At 41.1% G+C, this 26,357-nt stretch overlaps 1 protein-coding gene across 1 annotated transcript in view; it reads right to left on the bottom strand.

Annotated features, from left to right (window-relative positions):
• The window catches only part of PTPRG (protein tyrosine phosphatase receptor type G), a 397,438-nt gene that overhangs the window by 281,847 nt on the left and 89,234 nt on the right, over positions 1 to 26,357 (bottom strand). The window lies entirely within an intron of this gene.

Here is a 26,357-nt window from a genome sequence, read left to right as displayed (position 1 = left end):
TGCAGGCAGCCCATTTTCTGAGGCAGTCCACCCAGCCTCCACCAAGGGGATGTAAAGATTGCACAGTGATGCCAGATGGGATGTGAACCTCTCCTTCTGAGACAAGTGCCCTGACCACAGGAATCCTCATCAGACCATTAGAGAAGCACTAGGAGAGCGCCATCAGGCCAACCACACCAAATGCCTGGCTCCCAACACTGGATCCACATTCTCCCTGGGCTGTGCTTGCTGATCCCTCTGCAGAGCCTTCTCTACCCTCTTCCCTACCCTCAAGCAGATCAACACTCTTTCCGAACTTAGTGGCGTTCACAAACTCACCGAGGGTGCGCTTGATCCCCTCATCCAGATCATTGATAAAGATTTTATAGAGATCTAGTCCCAGTTCTGAGCCCTTGGGGACACCGCTTGTGAGCAGCCACCAACCAGGTTTAGCTCCATTCACCATGACCTTTTGGGCCATGCCACCCAGTCATTTTTTTTACCCAGAAAACAGTATCTGTCCAAGCCATGAGCAGCCAGTTTTTCCAGGAGAACTGTTTTCTGTGGGAAACGATATCAAATGCTTTGCTGAAGTTCAAGTGAACAACATCCAGAGCCTTTCCCTCGTCCACTAAGCAGGTCAACTTATCATAGAAGGGGATCAGGTTAGTCAGGATGGCCATCTGTTAACCATCTAACACCAAAGAAGCAAACAGGAACATGACAATCCCTTACATCCAAGGTTTCACCAAGGCAACAAAAACATCAAGCCATCCAAAATCACATACAGAGTTTTCCTGAGGCTTAGAGCAAAAGTGAGTATGTCATTGCCAGGGCTATGGCTAAGCTGGCAAACCAGGGAGCCTGGAGCAAACCTTCCTTTATTCCTTCTCTACAGGTCACCCAGAAGCTCAAAAGGACATTTTAACAAACCTGACATTCTTAGTTTCATTTGAATTCAGTCTTTGCTGTATGAGAAAATAGCTTTTGAAAAGAGAAAGGTCTGTTTATATAAATCCAGAAGATAAACCCCCAGAGATTACTATAATTTCAAGTGTTGTATTTAAAGTAGCTGACTGCATCCTTTTTGAAAAGAAAACACCATCTTCCCCTAGCTGTACACGAAATATAGGACATTCAAATAATTTTTCAACATATTCATGCAAATAAGGTAATTCCATACTAGTGCCAGTAACGGCAAGAAAGCATAAAAACTTTTCCCCCTTCTTACAGCTGCACAATTACGAGTGACAGGCATCTGATGATTATTCCAGCTACCTGTCAAATATCACAATGAGTTTCCCCCCATTTCATGAGTTAAAAGGGCTTATAAACTACAAAACTGTGCAAAATACAAAGTGCATGGGAAAAAAAAAAAATCAATATCTATTTAGATAACCTCTTAAGGAAGCTTATTTTTGATTAATTTTCTTGACTGTTGAAAAATCTGGTAACAGGAACAGAGGAAGAACACGTATTTATAAATTGGTTTGTCTAACAAGTTTGAAGATTTTCTTTTTTTCTACTCTCATTTTGCATATTAGCATTCCTCTTTCTTTGCAAAAGATCTTCTGCCATATGTTCCTGTAAAAGGTGTTCTTTTGAAAGCCAGTAAAAATAAATCATCTCCTATTCAGGCAGTGAATTAACTCTTACAGACTACATTTTTTTTTTCATTTTTTTTTTTAATTTATTTTTGTCAAAGTAGCAGGCAGATGTCATGTTTTTAGCATGCCAATGACCACATTAACGTGGTTTGCAATACATCTATGGGAATGGCACATACAGACATGGAATTCTGAAGGAGCCACAATCCCAAGTTCACTGCCAAATTCACAAAGGTTTTAAAATAAATAAGTACATTAAAAAACACCCTTAGTAACACTCAACAGAAATTCACATTTTGCCACAAATATTTAGAAGCAAAATGGGATAACAAAACCTGATCCCACCACAGCAAGACTCAGCTAACCACTGTGGCTCCTGTCTAAGGAGATTTCACCTCTCCAGTTCTGGCCCTCGCTTGTGATACACAGCACCGGGCTAAGTCTTCCTTCTGGAGCAGGACACATTATTGACTCAAGAACTAAGCTCACTAGAAACAAATGAAGTATCTTCCCCCTTCTTAGTTCACGTTTTGTTTTGTTTTGTTTTTGTTTTTTAAAGAAAAAAAAGAGGCATTAACGTGGTGTACTGAACCAAGTGAGGGAGATGGTCCAAGCAATTCTACTGTGGCATGTATTGTCAGTGGTTAATGCTTAAACAATACAGCTAGCTTTAGTCAGAACAGAAAAATGATTCATGGGCTATCAATTCTTTCAGGTGCCGCACTTGTGAATTTTACTATACATTGTCTGTATGCAATACCCTGTCTCTTTCTCTCTTAAATATCTGTCAGTGCACAAATGCGTTTCTACCCTATACAATGATGGCAGACAGTGACAACATATTGATATACAGCACTACTTGGGAACAAGGTATAAATATTACATTAGCTGAGTTATCACTATAGGGTTCTGACCTTGAACTATCCAATTTTAAATTCATTTATTTTCAAACTATTAAACTGTTCTCGATCACATCACAGAAATTGACAGTACAAAGGTAAGTTTTACTGACAATGTTTAAATCAAAACAAAGTTATGATATATTAGAAGACCATGTATAAAAGAAAAAGTTTGCACTATTAAAATCTGGAAGGACTCTACAGCCTGTGGTCATAGTGTGACAGATTCCTATTCTTCCAACCCCACAAATAACTGTGGATCCAGTACCATTCCCTGCTTCTCACTGAAAATTCTCTCATGTACAGGTATGTCCTATAGGTATGTTTTCAGGAGCAAGTCCCCCCCAAAAAGAGCAAACTAGATTAAGAATAGGGCACAGAGAAAAGGTTAAATGAAACTTTTTCCAGATACCTTACTGGCAAACAGATCAAGAGCTGAGAAAAGCCTTCTTTACCAGTCTGCTGGGCTCAAATTTCCCAGCAAGTTCCCAACCTGGTAGCATGTCTCCACATACTCATTCTTCCCTCGGGACAAATCAAAAGGCAGAGAAGTTATTCCTTACAGAAACTGATACACTCCTCTAGCATTTAGCTGTATGTAAGCAGCTATTTCACCTTTCCAAACTACAATGCAGGTTTTTAAAATCAAAGAGCCAAAACAATGCAAGGTCTCCCTCAGAACAACACGAACTGCTTGCAAGCAAGCGGCATGGAAGCTCCACTCGGTCACCAGCAACCTAAGAGTTACAAAGGAAAGGAGCAGCAGCATCACCACTTAATGCAGGGGGATGCTGCCAATACAGCACTTAAATGCGGCTCCCCATCCCTTTGGCTTCTCAAGCTCTCCTACCTATGCAGGCCACCAAAGCAAGCTGTTTAGTAATAAGGAGCTGCCACGGCAGTATGCAGACATCCCTAAAAAGCCACGTGGGAGCTCTGTAAGAATATTTAGGTGTCCTTTATGGAGGCATTTTGCCAGTTTTTTTAATGTGCCTAAAAGAGCCAGCACCTTCACCCATCAAAAGTTTAAACAATTAAAGTGTAGTCCAAAAATGTATGAATAATGCAAGAGATTGGATGGAGGGTGTGGCATAAAATGCTCTGACAAGTATCAGAAAAGTACCGAGAGACCAAAACATTTCTTTTTTTGTTGCTTTTGTTTTAGTTCCAGACTCAAAAGGACTTAAAAGATGCAAGTTACAGGGAACAAGCCCCAACTGCTTCCAGAAGTCTTCTACTAAGGGCCATAGATCTGATGACCACTTCCCTCTGTTCAACAAACAGTGCTTGAAAAGGCAGATATACATCCGTGTGGGGACAGAAGCCATTATTTTACCAAATCGATTACTGCTGAAACCTTTGAGCTCTAAACAAGTCTTCACTAAAGTTCTATTGGCATCTAGGTTAACAATTATCTTTTTACAAGTTCTGAAGACGTACTGAAAGTAATAGCACTCCCTGGTTAACACCGAGCTAATTGATGCAAGAAAGATAGGCAATGGGATTCTGGGATAGTACTGTTAAAACCGAATCAGTCAGTCAGTCTAACTTTGTTCTGAATAAAAGAAGAGAGACTTTCGGCATTGCCCTGTAAGCAACATATCATACCACAGCAGTGGAAAACCTTATGAAATCCTTGTCAGCCCAGTGAAAAGAAGAGAACCAAAAAAAAAAAAAAAAGGAAAGTCACGGTATCTTTCAGGGTATCTTTTTGTAATTAGAGAGAGCGAGCAAACAGGAACTCGAGAGAGGGATTTCTCTTTATGCATTCAGGTTTTAGAGAGAGAGAGAGAGAGAGAGAGAGAGAGCTCTAGCTGTCAGGTTTAGGTGGGTGGCCATTTTAATCAACCTGCTTAGCATATTTTTTTTGCATATCTGCATTAGAAGTATGAATTCTTCTTAACTGCTTTCTGAAAAGTCCTTTTAATGCAGAGACTGTCCCCTCTGCAATGTCTTCTCTCAAGAGTCAAAAGTCAGTGCCCTAGAATTACAGGAATCTAAGCTAAAAAAAATCACAAACTTGTATTTAATGCCTTTCCGTAAGCACAGGAACTTCATTTCAAGTCAGAAAACAACAGTGATTCTTGAACTTCAGTGTACAGCAACATAAATTTCTTCCTCAGCTGAAGATTTATCCAGTCCTAAAACCACAAAATTGCTCTCCTCAATTCACTCCTCTCTTTTTTAGCATCTTCCTCAGACAACAAAGCTTCTTCCAATTTTTATAACCTTTTTCTAAGGGGTCTTAATTTATGCCAAGTAAAACATTGCCTGTTAAATGGCATCATTAGACTCACATGAATTCTTGTGGTACATGTGAAGTTTTTGGTCTCCTGCATACTAAATGATCCTTACAGTTCTGAAGAAATTGGTATAAACAGCTGCTTTATTTTGTGCTCTGATAACTAAGGAAAAACAGCCCTCAATGAAGAAGTCATCCTTCGCTTGGGGGAAAGTAAATGGGCAAGTAAGAAGTACATGAATAAAATTAGCAGATCAGGCACTGATTTCTTCACCAACGTGCGTGTGGTCTAAAGGTGGATATCCCAGCAGACGTTTTCACAAGCAGAGTTCTATCTTTTCTCATGGATAAACATAAGATAAGGCTCTTCACCTGCTCCATTTCATTACCCTTGATACTCCACACACCAAGAAAGAGGCAACAAAACAAGAAAAAGCACACATTTTGATTTCTTTTAGTTTCTGTATTCTGATGAAGGACGTATTGACAGCAAGTTCAAAACTTCCATCCAACCCACAAAGCCATGGAAAGTGGACAACAGTCGGGTAGGTATCAGACACCTAGCAAACAGCCTCGTGACAGTGTCCATTTGCAGTCTGTCAACAAGGGCCCATGAAGATCTGCAAGGAGCTTTCAGGTTTTAGGTAAAAATAACTGGAGAGTCACTCGTGTGTCACTCCATTATACATTCGGTGCCAGTGATCAAACTGGGAAAGGAAAGAAGTGAAAAGTGGAAGCGCTGAGGAAGGAACGGTTTGAAGTCGAATCATTACTTTCTTAGGAGCCTGGAGGTGACAGGCAAGGAAGAAAATGAAATAATTCTCTTTCTGCCTCTACAGAGCATAGGGGCACACATTTAGGGGAATAGACCCAAACTTATCTGTAGTAGTTGGCTGCCAAGGAAGAATGTTTCTCAATACATCTAAACTTTTTTTCTTTTTTTTTTTTTCAGACTTTGGGGCTGATCCAAAAGCCTGACACAGTCACTAGAAATGGTTATTGGATTAAATTCTTAGACAGCACAGAAAATAGCAGGGTAAAGAATCTAAGCAGACTTTCCAAGAGTATTCATTCATCTCTGGCTTGGGAAAAGCATGTGAAGTGTCAGACTGAAGGAGGATTCTGCCAGGAAACTTCAAATCTGCTTTTGAACCACGAGAATAGCTGGCTATAACAGCTCTGCCCAGAGAGGTATCAAACAGATGCTATAACCAGGGAAGAAAAAAAAAAGTTAAAACAGTATAAACAAAATGACTTTGTGCCATGCAAATAAAGTTTCTCCATCGTGCATAACAAAGCAACAACTCAGAGGAACTTCTGAAAGGCATAAATGTCAATCCAGCACCCTGCTCAGGCTGACCTTTACAAACGAGTTTTTCATTTTCACAACCGTTTTCCATAGGAATAGAGATCTCCTTTGAAAGTCTCCTCTCCCGGAGACTGCAGGAGAAGCACAACCAGGAAAAAAGACTCAGACGGCCTAGCAGCTCCAGCAGCCACAGATTTCCCTATCAGTGCAGTTACCCGCAGACCCTGCCAGCGACCTGGGCAGGGGAGAAGCAAGCCTCCCCCTTCTTGTCCACCTGCTCCCATCTCCGCATCTGCTTGGCATCTCGGCGGGACCGAGCAGAGCTGCACCCCAGGAAGAACTCGCTCCAGTGAGTCACGTTTCACCACAATTGCTAGCAAAGGGTGAAACAACGACATCTTTCAAAATTCCCATGGCAACAGCTCCTTCTCCCTGCAAACTCTGACTCCGCTGGCAGCCTGAGCGCTGAACAAAGTAGCAGCCTACAGAGGAGATCTGAAGCCTGTATTCAGGTAGCGTTACTTTCATTTAATAAAAAATTCACAAGCACTAACTACTGACCACGGCCAGCGATGTAACCTTGAACTAAGGCACCTAATCGTTGCTCCTGTATGGATCTTCCTGCATTTCTATCTTTGCAATAACGGGCTTATCTACGATATTGGAAATTGGCTCTTTAAGGTCAGTAGGAGACCTTTAAAAGCTCTCCAAATAGAACTGAGGTCGTGACTATTTGTGGTCATTGACGTTACAGCAATTTTTGTAAGTACAGGGATATTAATCTCAAGATCCTGACAATTTCAATTTCAATAATGACATTCTGTTCACCTAAAACTTTTAAAGAAATTTAACATTACTTGTTCCACAGCCTGATCTGCTTATATGCTCTTCCTAACTGTTGTTGAACAGTTGCCTCATTTCACTGGGGAGCTGGCTGACCAAATTTCACTTGTGCATGGACTGAACTCAGTGTAGTGTAGCATCAGTAGTTTCAGAGGATTACAAGAAAAATATTATTTTATTTTTTATTATTTTTTCAAAGCAACTGCATTTTTTAAGAGCAGCCAATTTTTATTTTTTTTTCTCTCCCTGGGAGGAGTACTATAAAATAAATAAATTAATAAATTAATTAAAAATGCAGTGTTTAATTGAACTTTAAAATGGGAAAGGTCCCCTATATTAAAAAAAAAAAACAAAAAAAAAAAAAAAAAAAAAAAAAAAAAAACAAACAAAAAAAAACTTGCTGTATCAGTCATGACAGTACTTGGATGAATCACTAATTTTTTAAACAAGCTTGAAGAGGACTGCAATAGTATTCTTATTTATTTCATGTACATTTGGATGCCAGTGCCCTGATACTGTTAAGGACACATATGTAATACAATTCAAATGAATAGTTTTTACACAAGGATTGGTGTAAATTAAATTTCATGATTATTTAAATTGCTGCAAAATCTGAGCTTACAAATTTATTCAATGTAAACAGGATTTGAACCAAATTTGGCAGAAATTTTTCCAAATTTAAAAGCTTTTATTGTGTAGCAAGAAACACACCTCCCCTGAGCAACACGTTGGCCTGGAAAAAAATAAAAAAGTGTCCTCTGCACAGCTAACAGCATCAGCTTGGGCATCTAATCTCTATATCATGCTAAATATTTTCTTCTTTGAAGTGATAAAAATCCAACTGTCGAGCATTGCTTGATCTGACGTAACGCCTGGGGAAAGCTAATCAAAAGGAAGTCTTATAGGTTCCCCCTACTTAAATCCACCCACCCGAATAAGCACAAGTTAGAATTTTTATGAGGTAAAGAAACTCTGCTGTCACAGCCCGGTGTTAATTGGCACAAAGGTTTGAGACTACCTTAGTTTTACCCAACTGCTTTGATTTTGAGACTTCTGAGCTGCATTTCCTTGCTTCTCTATAATCCTGTCTTAACTATCACTGAGTTTGAAGTGAGAAAGGAGCTTAGACAGATCTATATCAGTGTTCATTCATGCCAGACTATTGCATTTTCATCTCAAACAGGGTTTGAAAAAAATTGAGATTGAGGGCAGAAGTAGCAAGGGGAGCAGTGGGAATGCTAATCCAGTTCAGCACTTGTGGAAGCACCAGGTGATGATTAGTCACTGGCCACCATGTCAATGGCCTCTTGTTTTCTTCTCTGACACTTCCAGATGAAGAGAAAGAAGTCTCAGCCCTTTCCCCCCTCTCCGGGTTTGTAAAGCAGATGCAGTGGTACAGGCAGCGTGCACTGGAGGCCTTTGAAGGATCACCTCCCAGGACTCTTCCTTCCCAACTGCTATGTGGAGCAGGGCCGTTAATGATTCAGTGATGAAAGGAACCAAATTCGATAGAAGAAGATGCAGCTCTGGTTTACTTCCACCCCAGATTTCACTGCAGTTGCCCATTATCTCATGGCCCTAGCCCTAAAGCATTTACTGGTCTTAAAAGCCTCTTTGCTGCTTCATTTCCCAGGCATGCTACCAGTACCTCAGCAGCCTGGATCTCCTCTGTTTTCAGCACATTAAAATATTATCAACGAGCTGATGTTGAGTTTAAGTCATCACAGATCTCCAGACCCTATTATAAAATAAAATCTGAGATGCAAAAGCTGGGGTATCTGCTACACACAGGTGTGCGCTTCTTTCTGAAGTTAATTGGCTCCAGAAAAGGTGTTGAAACCCCAAATGAAGCTTGCATTACAAAATGAACAGGAGGAAATGTCACTGTGCGAGGACTGACAGACATTTCACTGCTGTCATGAAAGCAGCTTTTGCAGATCACCTGGAAAACTGTCAACCATAGGTATAGAACATCTATATTAGCATATTTTCCGTGTAGCATCCCATTTCAAAAGCTACTTTTTCTCTTACATTTCTAACCATGTATAGATATTTTACATTATAAAATTCGCTCTGCAATTACAAATGAGCTAATGTCACTTTGCCTGATCCTCACACCTATGACTAATCATGCAAGGTTCAAATCATCTCTAGGGCTAAGAATAGAATTTATAATTTTCATAAAATTATTTTCCATGGCATTTTTTGTTGTTTTAGATCTAAAGTATCTGATGAAAGGAGTTTAGTGGTCACTTCATACAATTTACAATGCAGCTCTCAGTTTGTTTCTATTTGTTTTATCACTGAAGGACAGATTTTTTTTTTCCTTCTTATTTTCACAGAGCAGCCTTTATTAACAAAAATGTGCAATCCCAATTCTGCCAGCTTTGCTTATCAAATTAGAGTCAAATGTAATAAAATGTGCTGCTGGACAATGATTTCAACAAGGTACACAAACACTGTCATTTTTGTAGTATTATGTTCCACTAATACCTTTCTCCCAATATTTTCTCAAAAACTTATCTAAGCCAAAAAGCCTTGCAAAGATTGCCCACATTTTACAACACAGTACACAGACCTTAATCTTATTTTACCTTTCTCTTTCTAAGTACTCATGCAGCTTCCAGTGTCTAGTAAATATTATGTCTTGTCACAGATAACCAGCCATTCAACTAATTGGAGATTTCTATTAAGATTTCTCCTAAATTCTCCCTTCCAGTAGCATTTATTCATCCAAATTCATCTTCTTGCAAATGAAGTCCTACGCTTTCTCTGTATTATCAATTTCTGTAGGAGATACTACTATTTTGGATTAAGTAAGCAAAAAAGCTCTAAGTCTGCAAAATTTATTTATACTGTAAGGTCTTGAAAGCACCTCCTCAAGCCATTAAAGACAAAACTCTCATTCTACTTTGGTGCTGTGGAAAACATATTCATCTTTTCTATCAATTGGCTTTACTTTAATACCCATATTCAGTTAAAAAAAAAAAAAAAAAAAAAAAACACAACAAAAAACAACAAGTATCACAGAATATTAGAAGAGAAACTAATTATCAAAGAAGGAACTTTATTTAAAGTTTGTTTACATTTTGTACATAAAAACATTTAATTCTTTATCAGAGCATTAAACACAAAACCTCATTTCACATTCACACAGTTTTGTTCATGAATCACCTGTACAACAAGAAACAAGATAAGGTGAGCTCAAACCTAAACAAACATGCTTTCACTGGCTGGCTGCTCAGTGACTTCCATCCACAGTGGCAACATTACATTATACCCATGTCAATTCTATCAACACTAATTAATCTAGAAGTAACCTTTTCCTGGGTCCTCCCTTCAGTATTTTAAAGGTAAACGTTATCTCATAAATCAAAATCCTTGTCTGATTGTCCTGGAGGTCCGTATGTAATAAAACTCCACTTATAGAAGTTGCCTGCGGGAGATGCTTCTTCCTTTATCTGTCCTTTTTGTAAGCGAAGACGGACCGGGTTTCTGACAGTTCAATCTGTGTGCTGTTTAAGTCTGCACTCCAACAGTTTCACATGAACCATGCGGGGCTTCAGCTCAGGGTTTTGGGTTTTTGCCCACTTGCACGCAGTGGAAGGAGTGAAATACTTTCAGAGCGCATCTCGACATGGCCCCGCAGCCCAGCCTACCGTAAAACAATCTCTATCAGCATACGTTGGCAGACGGCACAGGTTTAAATCACAACAGGAAGCAGTCAGGACAGGTGGCTGCAAAAAATATAGGTTTCCAGGGAGCCAAAACCTGATTTTTTGGAACTGATTTTGTTTAAGAAGTAAGCTTTCCCTGACAGTCTCTAGGAGCATAGTTTGCTTGAAAAACACCTCTCAGAGGCACTGGCTGGCAGGACACTGTCAGGTATTTCCAGTACTTTGGTTTAAAAACCATACAGGAATGGCATTTAGAGTGTCATTGATTAAAAATAATTTGCCCTTCATTTAGGAAGACAATGTCTTTGCATCAAGATAATGGGATCTAGTGTCTAAAAAGTCAGCAATACATCCTTTCGTGAAAGCGAGTCTTAGGGAGAAAGGGCACAATTATTCAAAAGTGTTTGCAGGAGAGACTGAACAGCATAGCTGGCTGGAGAGCTCTGCCTTGTTATGGATATTCAAGGAAGAAAGATGTGTGGAGGCAAGGAAATCGAGGACTGAAAAGAAGAGATAATGAGACCCAAGCCCATCACCTCTAGCTGAAGTCTGACCTAAGCTGAAAAGCAGCAGAAACCACAACTGCCACGTGCTGGGAAACGGAGGTCACCTCAGCTGATTCTGCTGAGCGCCCTCATCTCGGAAGACATCAATAAGCCCCGGGAGGCCTCTAAAAGTCTGACCTGTCTCTCCACCAGATATGAAACCTCTGATTAGGACAGGGCCTTCTGATAGGGCTATGCAGGTGACACTTGCCTGCATGTTGCATGCAGGGAAGATTCCTATGCCCATTTCTATTTCCTTCCAACTCAACAAACGTGCTTCATTTCAAACGTGCAATCATAGTGTCTGCTTCTCACCATCGCTGTTCTCAATATGGAGAAGGCCAGCCAACAGTGTGCTGTATTATTTATTCATGCAAACACTCCACTGCAAGAGGTCACAAAAGTCATGATCCTGCAGAAATACTGAGACTCTGTCTGTATATGGGCACTGGCATGAGGGGGTGTATTTGCTTTCCCCGGAAAAGTCAGAGGACGCTGATAAGGGCACAAGGCTTTTCCAGGGACAGTAGGAAGATTGCTTTATTTTATTTTATTTTATTTTCATTTCTTTAAGACTTGAACTATGCAAAACCTCAAGAGTGATTTAATGAACAGAGGGATTTCTAAGAGGCAAGCAGAGCCTGAGAAATGCTTTTTAGATAAAGGTATTAAAATTCTGCAATCTGCAAAACACAGATAGATTATTCTAACCTGCACTTCTACGGGGGAGTTACAATGTATTTTGGAACTTAAAATTAAAAACAAAAAGTGACAAGAACACCCCAAAGCTATTGCAACATCTTATTAAAGATGCTGAAGAGCTGTGAAGGCAAGAGCAGCCCTGCCCTGCCTGCAGAGCCACCCAGCTCTTCCCGCTTGTGCAGAGCCAGTGCTAACAGGCAGGGACCGTCCCGTCTGCCCTGCAGGCTCACTAAACCCAACAGCTCCTGCTCCAGCTTGCTGGGGCCTCCCTGATGGGAAAACACCAAGCACCTGCTGTGCTGCCTGGATCAGATGGGTGTGCGACCACCTACAGAAGTAGCATGCACCTTGAAAGGGATGAAGCACATCTATGGACGCTGATTTCTGTTCCAGTCTCTGCTGTCTCGGTCTTCTGGATGGCTCAGGACAGGGAACCGCTTTTCTTTTTTCACCCTTAACATGATGGGGGAAAAAAATCTCTTGGGTCACAGAACTGCTACATGGTATGGGTATCTCAGACATTCCTTCCAGCAAGTCAAAGTTGAACGTAACAAATACATGAGCCAAAGTGAGCTCAGTGTGATTCCTATGGCCCAGACCATACCTGAAGATGCGATGGTAAGAAATAAATATTTTCCTTTTGAAGAAGCACACGGGAAACAGAAGTAATGGATGCACTAGAGATCTTTAAAACAGCATTACTGTGTTCTAGGCTAATCAGGCCCATACAATTTGGTACAAAATTAATCAGCTAGGACTGTAGTAATAAAGTCTCACTTGGAGGCTGCAGCTCTGCTTGGCATAGACCCAGGCATACACACTATGTCAGATGGCTGAAAAAAACATGGAGAAGACACAGAAATAATCATCTTCCCTACCCGGGTGCCTCAGGCATTCTCTTCATCACACCAAAACAAGGAGTCAGAACATCTCCCGTCACAACTTCCCTGGATTTAGTGCAGGTACAAGACATTTTTCTGCGCTCCTTCAGTCATACAGCAACTAATAGTTTCGTTACGATAATGTATCAAATTTCTATCACAATTAGCTTTATTTGCTCTTAGTTCTTGTTCCCAAAAGGCACACTAGATACTAAAATAGTCAAGACTGGTCTAAAATAAAACATTAACTCTTATTGACTGCATAATTTTCTCATTGAGAGCGAAATGAATGCAAACTGCATGAAGTTAAGCAGTAATGACTTTTCTGCAAAACTTCTGGTAAATGAATATCGGTGCTGTTAATTGCTATTAATTCTGGCTTAGTTATAATTTGTGGTATAGGATATCACGGTACTTTTTACGAAAAATGCATCTAACTCGGACACGCTCTGTTTCCCATTAATGTCATCCCTCGTAGAGCTGGGGGCGCACACAGACCGGAGGCATCTGCTACGCGCTGCACAGAGCACCGCACGCTTCCCCAGCTCAGGCAGGCAGTGCGCAGGGGTGGGCTGCCAAAAAAAAAAAACAGATTTCAGTCTCACGGTGCCTCTTAGCCCCTTTCGGCTCCACTGAGGATGACAAAATGCCCTTGCCTTTGCATGGTGGGATCATCAGGACAGAGAGGCTGCTCTCAGTTATCATTCTGGTAACAAAATATTTGGAAACGGAGGTGAGAGGAATATTCACGCCTTCTTCTTTTCTTCCTCTCATCATGAGCAGGACCAGACATAGGCTAGTCCCAGCTCTACACAGTAATTTAAAATCAATATAATCACAGTGAACTTTGTCACCTCTGCCTCAGCTGAGTAGGTTTTTCATTTGGGTCCCTTGCCATTTTTCTCCCTGAAAATAAGTTCTTCAGTTTCCAGTCTGCCTTGAAATGAAATAAAGCCATCCTTGGCTCCAACACAGCAGGTAAGCAGCCTCTCAAGAAATGCAAGACAGAGCACACTTCTGTCAGCTGCACATCCCTACATTCAAACACAATGGTTTCCATTAAATATGTAGGATTCAAATATTTATTTCCAGTCAATTAAATTAAGCACCACTTATCCTCCAGGGAATTCTTCCTCTCCCTCAACACAGAAGAGAGCACCAAAGTGCATTTCCTATACTTATTAACAACTCAGCAACACCTAAGGCTATAAAGAAATCCTTCCAACTAGATACAAAGAGCTCGGAAGCAAATATACAAATCTAGTATAAAGGAAGACATAAAGATCCTTTTGCCAGCCAACATAAACAAATGACCTTCTCTGCCCCAAGGAGCTTATAGTCTAAGCTCCAAGAGACAGTGAGACGCAACAGTAGATGAAAAAAGGGTGAACAATGGAGGAAGACCTCCTCCACAGGTAGCACTGAACTCGGGATTGAGTCCGACCCGGGCTATGCGGCAATGCTCCAGAAAAAAACAGCTACTCCAGGGCATCACAGCACCAGCCCGGCTCTGAGAGTTGTAGTGGGAGGATTTACAGCTAGCGTTTTGTCCAGAGGAAATCACCAGCTACATTTTTTAAATCGTGTTATCATGCGCACTAATTCATACATCTCTCCTACAGCAAAACCTTTTTATTACAGAATTTCAAAAACCAATACTTGAATTTTAAACTTTAATATGAACTTACATTTTAAAACATTAAATTATCCAGCGAAGCGGACGTGAATGTGAAAAAAGGCCATTTCCTCCATCATTTCATTAAATTTGAAAGTACTTATTTATTTTAATAAGTTGAGATGTCCATATGCCAGGAAATTAACATGAAAGAATGTTAAATATGCCCAGTATCACTTCTTAAAAGCCTATGGAGTATTATGCATTTTCAAAATTAGCATAACTCAGCAAAACTACTTTCCCAGCAGTTACTTTTTATCATACTTTCCAACAGCACTTTGGGAAAAAAAGCTGGAAATGTTTACTGTACTTTGCACTCCAGTTCATACAGAAGCCATGAAACGAACCCCAAACCATGCACCTTCCCTAATTTAAGGTCTGTTAATGACAAGCAGATGGTTGTCTTGCATGCACTCTTCCAAGGGCTCCTGTGCAGGTGACCTTCCCTGGCACACCTGATCAGGACCACAGACTCAAATGGAAAGTTTTCAGGGGCTTGAACTGCTTCCTCTGAACAGCTGTACTTCATTTAGCACAGCAGGACAGGACTGTCACCAGTATTCTGATCACTTGAACTACCCAGACCTTCCCCGGGTCTTAAGAACCCATCTGTTGAAATTGCAGGGACTTCTCATGGAAACACAGCACCTAACTGGCACAGCCTCTGAAAAGCTACTCACAGGAGCCTGCAATTTTGAATAGGGGCCCACATGGATTAGCCTAGTTTCCTAAGGAAATAGGCTTATACATTTGAGCCTTCAATGTGCACCTGGTCTGCCAATTCCCTTTCCCTCCTGCACCATTTTTGAACCTGAGGGCTAATTTTCACCAAACTGGGGAGCAGCTGGTGAGCTTAGAGATATGGCATTGCTACAGGTTTTGTGAAGGACAAGCACCAATGCAGGGAACTGTGGCAGGGAGCACTAACAAAGCTCACAAAAGTGGCTCAAAACTTCTTAGGCATCAGACAGTTTTCGCAGGAATATGAAGCATTTACCGGCTCATACAGAAAGGAAAGATTCTCAGTACCTGCTCCAGCTCATATTCCTCATTTCATTACCATTACGCTTCAGCCATTTATATGCTTAGCACCAAGCCATCTCTCAGACTGTGCATTTCCTGTAGGATTTTTGGGCAGAAGTGACTTCTGTGTTCACAGCGAGAGCGCTTAAGTCCCAAAGACACCTAGGGGGCCCTTGTACAACATAAACAGCATCTGGACTACAGACACCAACACCATTCTTTCCAAAAGTTGCATCAAATTCTCTCTGTGAACTTGACTTCATACAGTAAATCCCGTTCCTCAGAGATCAACGCATGACAATACTGTGTCATGCAGATAAGTGTCTCAATTACAAGTCTCCAACAACAGAGATACAAATTAAAAACATGATCTGAAGTGCCATAGAAGCTTGCAAGTTGGAATCTATCTGAAAAGTTCACGTCCCCTCTGGTTAGCAGCAGATTAGCATCTAGCATGCAAAATGGCTTTTCATACCCCAAAGGGGCAGAAGGCTCCAGCAGCAGCCTGAGACACACCGCCACACCTCTGGGGTAAAGGCAGCATGTGAGACTGAACGTGAAGTGACCTAAACTCTCCATGACTTCGCTGCCGTCGTTACCTCGGGGTAGATCTTATTTCTGTACTTGAGAAACACATTCACACAGATGCGAAGCAAAGCACCTACCACTGAATTCCTCATTCTGAGCGTGTCCACTTGCTGCTTTGCTGTGCAGGAGCTCGGCACCTGGGACTGAGCAGCGCTCGAGGCCCTGGTGATGTGAAATACAGCCAAGGTGTCCTGTGAGGTCCTGGTGCAGCATGGTGCAAATGCACATGATCAGCAGCACTTAAGGGACCTCTGTCACCTTGTCTCCAGCTGTAACTTTATTACAGGTCAGTTGGGAAGGAGACAGAAGACATTTGTTTCACTAATCCACGTAGGAAAAGCAAGAGAAACTGCAGTCCACATGTCAATACTGATCACCTTCAGGCATTCAATTGCGGGACATTTCCGTTGTTAGATTCTGAGGAAATTTATACACCAAGACAGTTGAGGAAGTCTCGGAAGTGAGTCAGAAATAAAGAACCTCAGGTGAAACAGCTCAGCTCCTCCTGAGCTTTCTGGTAGCTGGACAACTTAGACGTTGCCCTGAATGCTCTAGTTACAGCACGGTAAAAGCAGCACCAGCCAGCTTTGGGGATCACCAGCCAGCTTCAGCCCTCTTCTCAGGCACACATGGGTGATCCAAGGCCCACCACCCAGCCCCTCTATGTCCCCCTGGTCTCTACGATCACAATGTGACCCTACCCGACAGCAGCTCCACTAGCACAGATGTGCCACTGTTACCTGCAAATCTGCAATCCTATAGCAGTGTGGAGAAAACACACATTAAGATGGCATTCAGAGAGAAATGCAGGGGAGGAAAGGTTTACTTCAGTCGTGGGTAGAGCAGACTGCCTTACGTGAAACCGCAGTACTGCTCAGGAGATGACAGACAGCTTTGAGACACAGAAAAGACAGAGGGCCTAATACTCAAGGCAGTGAAGACTGCTGGTGGAAGAGCTACTTGCTGTTCAACTCAGCCCACTTAGGAATTTTAAAGCAACTAAGGTCTCAAAAGTCTCTCACCCTACTGAGGATTCAACCAAAGGCCTACACAAGCCAGCAATGCCCACCACTCCTTACTGGGGCAGCTCAGGTTGCAACCTTCATCTCTGCAACAGGGACATGGGGCTCCTAATTCCTCATGAATGAAATGAGTCATCTCACCAGCTGTCCTGCAAACATTATCCACCCACAGTCTAACTCACCTCATGACTGTGCAGTGGTAAGAGATGGGAGGGGGTGGGAAGGCCTACTTAGGACACATTCATTCAGGGTTTGATTGAATTAAACCCACTTGGCCTTCCCAGCTCTCCAGAAACAGAAGCTGGATACTCAGGTGCTCAGCAAGACTTGACATTCCTTTTTATACCACAAAGTAACACACCCCTTCAATAATCATTCCGGTGCCAATAGTCTTTCCTTGGTTTGGAAGGCTACAGAGATGACCCTTATGAGTTCAGTGGAGAGAGTTAAAAACATTTCCAGAAACTCATTCAAGTGCTGCTTAAAGATGTAATTTATATGCACAGCTCTGCACTCCATTGCAGGATTTCATATTTATTTAATTCGATGGTTAAAAGTGTGCCCATCCAACTCCCTGGGCGCACGTAGTCCTTAATAAAAACTTTTGGAACTTAGACCCAAATGTTCAGTGCACTGAATAAGAAAATAATAACTTCTTGCTCAAGCCCAACACTGTCCTAATGCCACTGGAAAAAAACAAGAGCACCAAGAGGACCGTGAGCATCAGCACAGCGGCCAGCACAGCCCAGTTTGCTGGGGACACGATGATGCTGGTGGTGGGATGACCTCGGGGAAGGCCTCCTGGTAGCTCAGGAGCTTCACAACAGCCAAACTGTTGACACATCTCCCACAGGATGAGGAAGTCTCCACAGCAACCAAGATCTCTTCAATTAGCACCTGATCAGGCTGGATGCCTGGCCTAAGAAACAGCACAGCACTGAGACCTGGGTGAATTTCTGACGCTGCATGGGGTGCATCAGGTGTATCAGAGGAGTTCAACTGCCCTGTCCTTCAGTTCCCACCATGTAAACACATCGACCTCAGAGATGTTACAAGAATTAAAACTACCAACTGCTAAGCACTGCAGTACTAAAGGACACCTAAGAACCTGTACAGATGAGACTCTCCAACACCACCTTTCTCTAATGGAGATGTGACATTTAACCTAGAAGACACACAAGGACACCTCCGCCACCTCTAGCAGACACTACACCACCAGCAGCTGACGAGGAGCTGTGTGGGAATGCCCTGCCAGCAGCTCGCTGCAGCACTGCCTCTGCTCACTCTTCCCTTTGCGGGAGAATCCAGCGGCAGATGTACTCCTTTTGTGGGCAGGAGCTGCTTTTTCAAAGTTCATGATAAAAACTGCAAGTCTTCAATGCTGCATCCTGCAAGACAGATACACTTTCTGGGGAAAGGTAGAGAAGAGGTGGGGTAATTCCTGAGGCAGTGATACTGAAAGGAAGATTATCTTCTGGACAGTGACTGGAATGACACAAAGCAGCCATCTCAAAAAATAATAGAAATAATTCTACAACTATTGCATCAACAGCACTACTGGCCCTTGCATAGCTCTTTCATACAAAGGCTCCACTTACATCCTGCAACAAAAATTCTGATTCATGCCTTGATTATTTCATACTTGGATTACTGCAAAAATGTTTGTGCCAAGCTTTTTTTCCTCCTTTTTTTTTTTCTTCAATCCACACTACAAGGCTATTCAAAGCTCCTCCATTTGCTTCGTTTCTCACTGCAGTATCCTTGCTGTTTGCATACGTTTTTCCTCCACTGTTATTCTTCTATATGTGTTCAGTTACATATTAAACCAGGACTGGAATTTCAATGTATTATTGCAGTCATTCAAGAACGTCAAGGCAACAGCAGACTCCAACCTTCTTTGTATTCTCCAGCCCATTTGCTGAGCTTGTATCACAGATGCTACCCAAATACTCCATCTTTCTTTTCTAGGTTTAAAATATATGTCTTTCAATTGTTTTTGTCTAAAGAAGAGCATGAAATATTTTATACTCTTTTTATACTCTTTCCTATTTCAAAGCCTAGAAATCAGTTAAAATTGACACAACTTTTTGCTGCACTTCAGCACATTTTCAGTTTTGTAGAACACTGCAACAGTTGTTGTCATTCCAAAGGTTTTCTACAAATGTCCCAGTGTTCATATTCAAAGAAAATGCAACAAAAAGAACAGTACATGCTTAAGGAAGTGAGGAGTTCCCCCTCCCCGGCAAAAACAGCTCTTTGTGTGTCTTCATTTCATTGTAGATAGCAAAAGCTGTGACTGCAGCAGCACAACGTAAAGATACTTTGATATACTTTGATGTTCAGTTGGAACAACTGCATCTGAAACTCTGAAGGTATCATCTAGCATCTGTTGCAATTATTTAATACTTTTGTGCTGTGGTAGGGAAAAACTTCATGAAAGAACTGAAGTTGAAGGAACATCTGGTTATTTGCACCTCATATTTAAGCTTCTCAAAGCTGTTCAGCTGCCAATGGCCTATCTTCTCAAAAACAGTAAAGAAAAAAATCAGAGCACTCAGAAATCAGGGATTTGCTTTAATGCATTTAAGTCATGAAAAACAATCAACTTACAGAAAGAACCTTGCCAAAAAAAAAAAAAAGAAAAAAGGCAATTTTACCATAACCGTGTCCAACATTTAAAAATTCAGCCAACCATTTCATTATAGACTGGATACCAGGATTGACTGTGACAGTACTTGGAATGAAATGTAAGTGTTGCATACAAGAAAAGGTGGCAAGACGATACAGAAAACAGTATTACTGGTATTCAATAAAGCAGTTGTGTCTGTGTCTAAGTAGAAACTAAATTACTATCTGAGGTTTTCTTAGCAGATTACATAGAAACTTGCCAATAGACAAACACAGTAAATGACAAGACTCTCAATCAGCCCCGTGTTCCCCAGCAATATGGATTAGCAGAAATGATACCACAGACTACTTGAACTGCTTCTGGCGAGACAGGCACTTCTTTGAGCACTGCTAGTGTTAAATACTCAACGCAGCCATGTGATTGTGAATTCCTTATTTACACTAGGTTATGGTTAGGAAGATGTATCCTATTCTCAGGAATAAGAACTTGGAAATTTAATTCTTCAGTCCTATGACAATAAGAAAAAAATATATATACTATTTCATATTTTTTACTTCAAAACTCTGAATAGCTAAGGGAAAATCAAAAGCATTCTCTTTGACACCATCCTGGTGACTGTATGTTTTGATACAGATACTTCAGACAACATATGTCTAATGCACACTGTGCAGTGCCTAGCTCATGGATGCGAAGACCTATGACCAAATACCATCAGAATGCAAACCATCAAAACGTACAGATGGTATTTCCTGTTTATTTGATAAACCACACAGCAGTGTGCCACTTGCTTTAGCTGTGCACATTAGAAATCTGGGCTCATGCTTAGGCAGTAACAGTAAATTCTCAAACTACGGTTTTCCATGTTTCTCTTATGAAAGAGTGTAGCACTGATTTCTGGAACAACTGTTACTCTAATAAGACTGCACATGGAAATGAATGCAACACAGCTGCTTTCAGCAGAGTTCAGTGAAGACTACCATTCATCTCTGATGAACGCAGATAAAATATTCAAAGCTCAGTTTACTGATCAGAGCAGATATTAAAGGGAATATTTTTTCTGGATCTCTCAGATTTCTCCCCCTTTAGACAGTCAGCTTTAAAGAGCAAAAAAGGGAGAGCCAGAACCTGCTCATTTCAACCGTTCTGCATTTAAAGGAGGTGAGTACACTGAGAGCAGGATGATAACCATGTATGCAGCATGCCAGAGCTTTGGTCAATATCAAGATTTATTATTCCGAGGGACAGAAAGAGTGAAATACTGACCACAGCAAATAGTCCATTAGTTACCTCTCAGTTCAATAAGTCTTGATGCTTTCCTTACTATGTGCTGATTATTTCCTGTCCAATTCACATTAGCAGCTTATTTAATGAGAACAATCTAAGCAAAGAGAGAAAAATTCACACTTTTACAGAAGACATCACCAAGTTACATTTCATCACAGTTAATACCATTTGCTATTATTTCAGGAAATAACCTTTACTGATCTTTCCTGTTTTAATGCCAGCAATTGCTTTTGAGAACACCACTTAGCTCTTATATTCACCACTGGTTATATTTTAAATAACAGCATCTTATAGGAAAGCAATAACTACTTAAGTGTTGTAGGACAAAGCATTCACACACTGACAGTGGACACTAGCATGACAGTGTGAGCAAAATCCTATTCTTAATGGACATTTTTTTCCCCACCTGCAAGGTCATCCCAACTCTTGTGAATCCTATTTTTCTTCTATTAATTTCTACTTATGTTCATGGTAGTTGCAGGGAGAAGGGATTCAACATTTTAGACAGGAAAAAAAACAACATCAGTAATAATAAGCATGAAAGACAGAAGCATTATAAATAGTGCTAATAATTTCACACAGAAAATGAGAGCTATCAAAGGTACAAAGAGGAAAAAGATGCCTTGAAAATACCGTAAGATTAAAAAGAAAAAAAAAAAAAACAAACAGTATGCATTTTCTACACAGGGTTGTCTTTACAAAGCCACAGTTACATAAACAAGTAAAACGAGCATGTACACATCCTTGGCTAGAGTCTGTTTTTTGTTCTCTGAGAAGTCCAAATGGTTTTGATTACTTAAAAGGGAGTATTCCTTGAATGAGTCAGCTTGCAGCACTAGGGCCGAGCAACAGAACAGCCACCAAGAGAGCAGGGTACACCAGCCCTGCCAGCACCTACACCACAACTCATCCAGGAAACTCCAGTGACAAAAGCACATCACCTGTCTACAGTATCCCCTGCTGAAGGACAGCACGGCCTCCCATTTCACACCCTTTGATCACACACATTAGTACTGGGCATGGTTTGACATTACATCTTCACTTACATCTAAAGACTCCAAGAGGAGTCTCCTCATTTGAATAACAGAGAAAAGAGTGCTATTTCTCCACAGCTACTCCTGGTTTTGTATAATCTCATTGCAACAACTGTTACATTAATTTTGCATAAAAGTTTTTCAGAAAAATGTATATGAGTGTAGGTATTTCTAGAGTGGCAACAGGTAGGCCTTTCAGATCCACTACCACTTAAGATACAAGCATCTGAGTCACCATCTCGTAAGAGAATCTTATCCCAATGTCCTGACCCTCTCGCTAGCCATTTTTGGGCTACTGCATGGCAAAACAGGATCTAGTCAGGCCACTGGCAAAGTGTTTTCAGCCCTGTCATATACAGCACTTGACAGCTGAGAGTCATCTTCAAATGTCTGGAATATTACACTGTGAAATAGCACACAATGTACAAGGGAGGGCCAGTCAGAAAGCCCTGAATCTGGTACATGTTTCAACAGCTTGTTTCCATAGGATTTCTTTTCAATTTTTTAAATAAATAGTTTGTATTTACAAAAATGTCTCCACACTGATGAAAAGGTACCCGTGCTGCTATCTGTTGCTATTACAGATATTAGAATTGTGCTGAATTCTGCGGCAATTAAACAATGTGCTAAAAATCATTCCAGACTTGTCCTTCATTCAGTGGTTAGCCTAACAGAGAAGACTATGGTGAAAAGAAATCCAGCAGGCCTGCCCTGAAGCACATTCAGGATCCACACCTACTTCTTGCTTTGGCTGCACTGCGCCCATTTCACATTCCCATTACGCTGCAAGTAACGTGGCCAGTTGCAATTTAGGAAGTCTTTGGCAAGCCATAAGACACGCTCATGGAATAAATGCTTTGCCAATATATACACAAATGCATGCACACAGAGAAACCCGCCTAGAAATGTAGTTAGTTTCCTGAAAACTCCTAAAAAGAAAATCTAGGAGATCTCAGTCTCTGTTCACTCTTGCAGCTCCTATCTAAGGACAAGTTACTGTCTTCTGTTGTCAGTGTTTGCTCACTCCTGAATTTGCTTTAAAGAGCTACTAGCACAGACTTAATGAAGTTTCTTCTGAAAGGCCAATTGTGTTTCCTTCTGTCTTTTTGACAAAACCCATTTAAAACGGGCCTTCATTTAATTATCCGCTCTTTATTTTTGTGAGTTTTATTTCTCAACTGGAGTGAATGTTACAGTCAGAATTGTGTCTGTAGACAACAGGCTTATTTTATAAGGTTTAAAAATCCCATCCTTTACAATTGGACAGTGAAGGGAGAGCTCTGTGTACAGTACACGTGCAGTATGTGCACAGGGCACAGAAGTTCACAGGGTCCTGTCTGTGGGGACATTTGGGTACACGGGTGCCTTATACAAATGTTTGACCCGAGGCTCATTTAACTCCTCATTAGTGGTTGAAGGTTTATCCTCCCCCAGCTCTCACGCTTGAGAGAAGCAATGTTACAAGCAACACATGGTAATGCCACACATACCACATGAAACCAGGAAAATTCCTGATCTCCACAGTTTGAAAGCAGCTCCTAGGCCATTCGCCCTGCACAGGAGGGGCATGGAGACACAGTAGTGTTTTCCACAGGCTACAGAGGAGTCACTTGATAAGCACTGCATAGGACAGATATATCCTGTGGAAGATAAAGACCTGAGGGCTCTCTGCTATATGGCTGTGCCCTTTTTCCGCCCCCAGGCAGGAAAACCACAACTGGCTGGTTGCTTTCAGACCTCTCCCGTCCTACCTCAAGATTTATTACAGAACATTTAAGCCTGAAAATACAAAAGCTCTGCAAACAGGGAAGCACAGCCATAAATGTAAAGAGGCCTCAGTGGCTATAAATCAGTAAAGCTCAATTGAAATCAATATAAAGCCACAGTTCAGCCTAATGTAGGCCCAGCGGAGATGCGGGCCTACTGGTCAGCACTGCGCTCTGCCCATGCTTGTCCATTGATGGCTGGCAGAAGCTGTCCCGGGCTTATTTACTCTAGTTGGCAAATTCCCTTAGAGGAAACTTCAAATTCAGCATCATACAGTCCAGCACAGCTTTTTTCCCTGCTTGTAATTGCTGGGGCTGGGCCAGCAGCTGCTGTACAACTAAGTGGAGGAGAGCTGGCCTGCACATTTGAGGACATGGAAGGAAAGCAGCCTACCAAATAACACCTATAATATAAAAGAGTTTGGAAACCACTGACACAGACTAATTGCTTATTGCAGAGCAGGTTTCTCACTCTGTAGGCTCAGTGAATTTTGATGTAAACTTCCTCACTATGTCCAAAACCCTGCTCAGGGTTCCTAGGAAATACTCCAGGGAATGGAGAGGCAGCAGAAATAATCAGATAATATGAGCATCCTCCTCACTGTGCCTGTGTAGAAAGAAACATCTGTGTGACATCTGGGCTCAGCCACCCACCATTTATCCCTATCTTCAACCTAATACAGAAAGCTAGGCATCTTCATTACCCCTGCCCACCTCAATGAACAAATGTGAGCAAAAGGCATCTGATTAGAGGCTGAGTTGGCTGAATGTCCCGCATGGAGCTGGAAGGAACCAAGCGAGGGGACGGAAGAGAAGAACTCCCACACAGGAAGACATGACAAAGCAGCAGCCTGTGGAAACATCCAACTCCGAACAGAGCAAAGGCTCCTTTCCCCACCTAATTGCTCGCCTTCGCTTCCTCCCTTTCTCAGGGAGATGCTGCCAACACTGAGACTCCTGCAGTAGAAAATTCCTTCGGAAATAAGTGTGTCTTCAGCACGAGCTGAAGCAGTAGAGCTGCTCCTCCTTGCAGGCAGAGGCCACGATACGGTTCAGGAGGACACCAGACCTCCAGCTACTTCCACCGTGGGCTTGCTGTGATGCAGTATGCACAGAGTCCATACAGCCAGGACATGCCGTACCTACACTGTTTGCTCACACCTGTATTTCACGTCACAAAAGCTTTGGCATAAATCCATGTTCTGCAGCTGGAATAGTCGGTGCCAAACCACTTCTCCCCTGGAATGGCATTTCAAGTTTCTTTGATCAAACAGTAGCCTGACAAAGCATCCTGAGAAGATATTATATCCTCTCCTGGTTTCTTGACAAGTACTGGTAAATATATCATTTCCACCCTTTCCGTCTCCTCATTTACTGCTTTTATCAGCAATAGTGACAAAAAGGTTCTAATTAGGTAGTGCTAATCAGGTAGAATGGCATGTGATTGACGACTGAGAAGTCACTATCTGTTCTCCGAAAAACAGATTGGCTATTTTTCTCAGAGAAGCAGGAGATTTATCAATAGACAAAAGGATGCAAAACCTAACAGATACGGTATAATTACACATCAGGACTATACATTTTATTTTGACATAAACCTAAAAGGATTAGTGGGTGGTAAAAGCTCTTTTGGAGGGGTGAACAACCAATATTACTCATAAAGGAAGAACTACGTGAGCTCAAAAATAGAATTAAGAAAAAAAAAAAATAATGAGATTTTGGGGAAGTTTTTTTTTTTTTTTTTCCTCTCCCCGGTTTTGCAGTGTGTGTTTTTTTTTTTTTTTTTTTTTCCTTTCTTTTTAAGGCAAAGGACTAGTTAAAAAAAAAAAAAAAAAGTGTAGTAATTCCAGCGAAGAGTTTTGACATATATGACAACTGACTAATTCCAGTAGTTTTGTCCTTTTCAAACATTTTGATTTAACTACCAGCAATGAATATTCTAAATACATTTTTCAGTAACAGAAACAAAATAAACCTGCCAAGTGGCACTTAACTTTCAATATTTTATACAAGACAACAGATAAGAATAGGCCATTCATTCCAGCATAAAAATCTTTCCTCTATTTATTTCCACTGTTTATGAGTTTGGGGGCTTAAAATCTAAATGAGTTATTTTAAGTTGAAGCATGGAAATAAATCTCATGACAGGATTTGTCCATTTGATGATAACCTCCAAGTTCAACAAAAAGCAGTCGTTTGTCCTACATTACTAAAATGCATAGATGTATTTTACTCATATAGCTTCACTTGCAAATGAGGCAGCTTGTATTTTGAGATCTAATAAAGAAAATTTGTGACATCTGGTATTTTGTGTATTAATGGAAAAAAAACTCTAACCTTACCTAAAATTATTCACTTCCAATGAAATTTATGGTCTGCATGAAACAGAGGAGTTGGCAGTCAAAAATTAACATTTGCTTGTTTATCCAGTATCAGTATTCAGACTTCTAAGGACACAGTATTTTTCTTTCAGCTAAAACTAGGTAGGCCTGCACAACATTCCTCCTAGACAAGCACCAAATGTTTGAAATGCACCTCAGATATTCCAAAAAAAAAAAAAAGCACGCACAAGTTCATTATGATACTTGAAACCGTCATAAATACTTTTTAGATACTCAGCAATTTTCCATAGAGAGCCAACATAGCTACTGA

The sequence above is a fragment of the Aythya fuligula genome, chromosome 10 (assembly GCF_009819795.1).
Source record: "Aythya fuligula isolate bAytFul2 chromosome 10, bAytFul2.pri, whole genome shotgun sequence".
Lineage (NCBI taxonomy): Eukaryota > Metazoa > Chordata > Aves > Anseriformes > Anatidae > Aythya > Aythya fuligula.
This window is presented reverse-complemented; position numbering and strand designations above follow the sequence as displayed.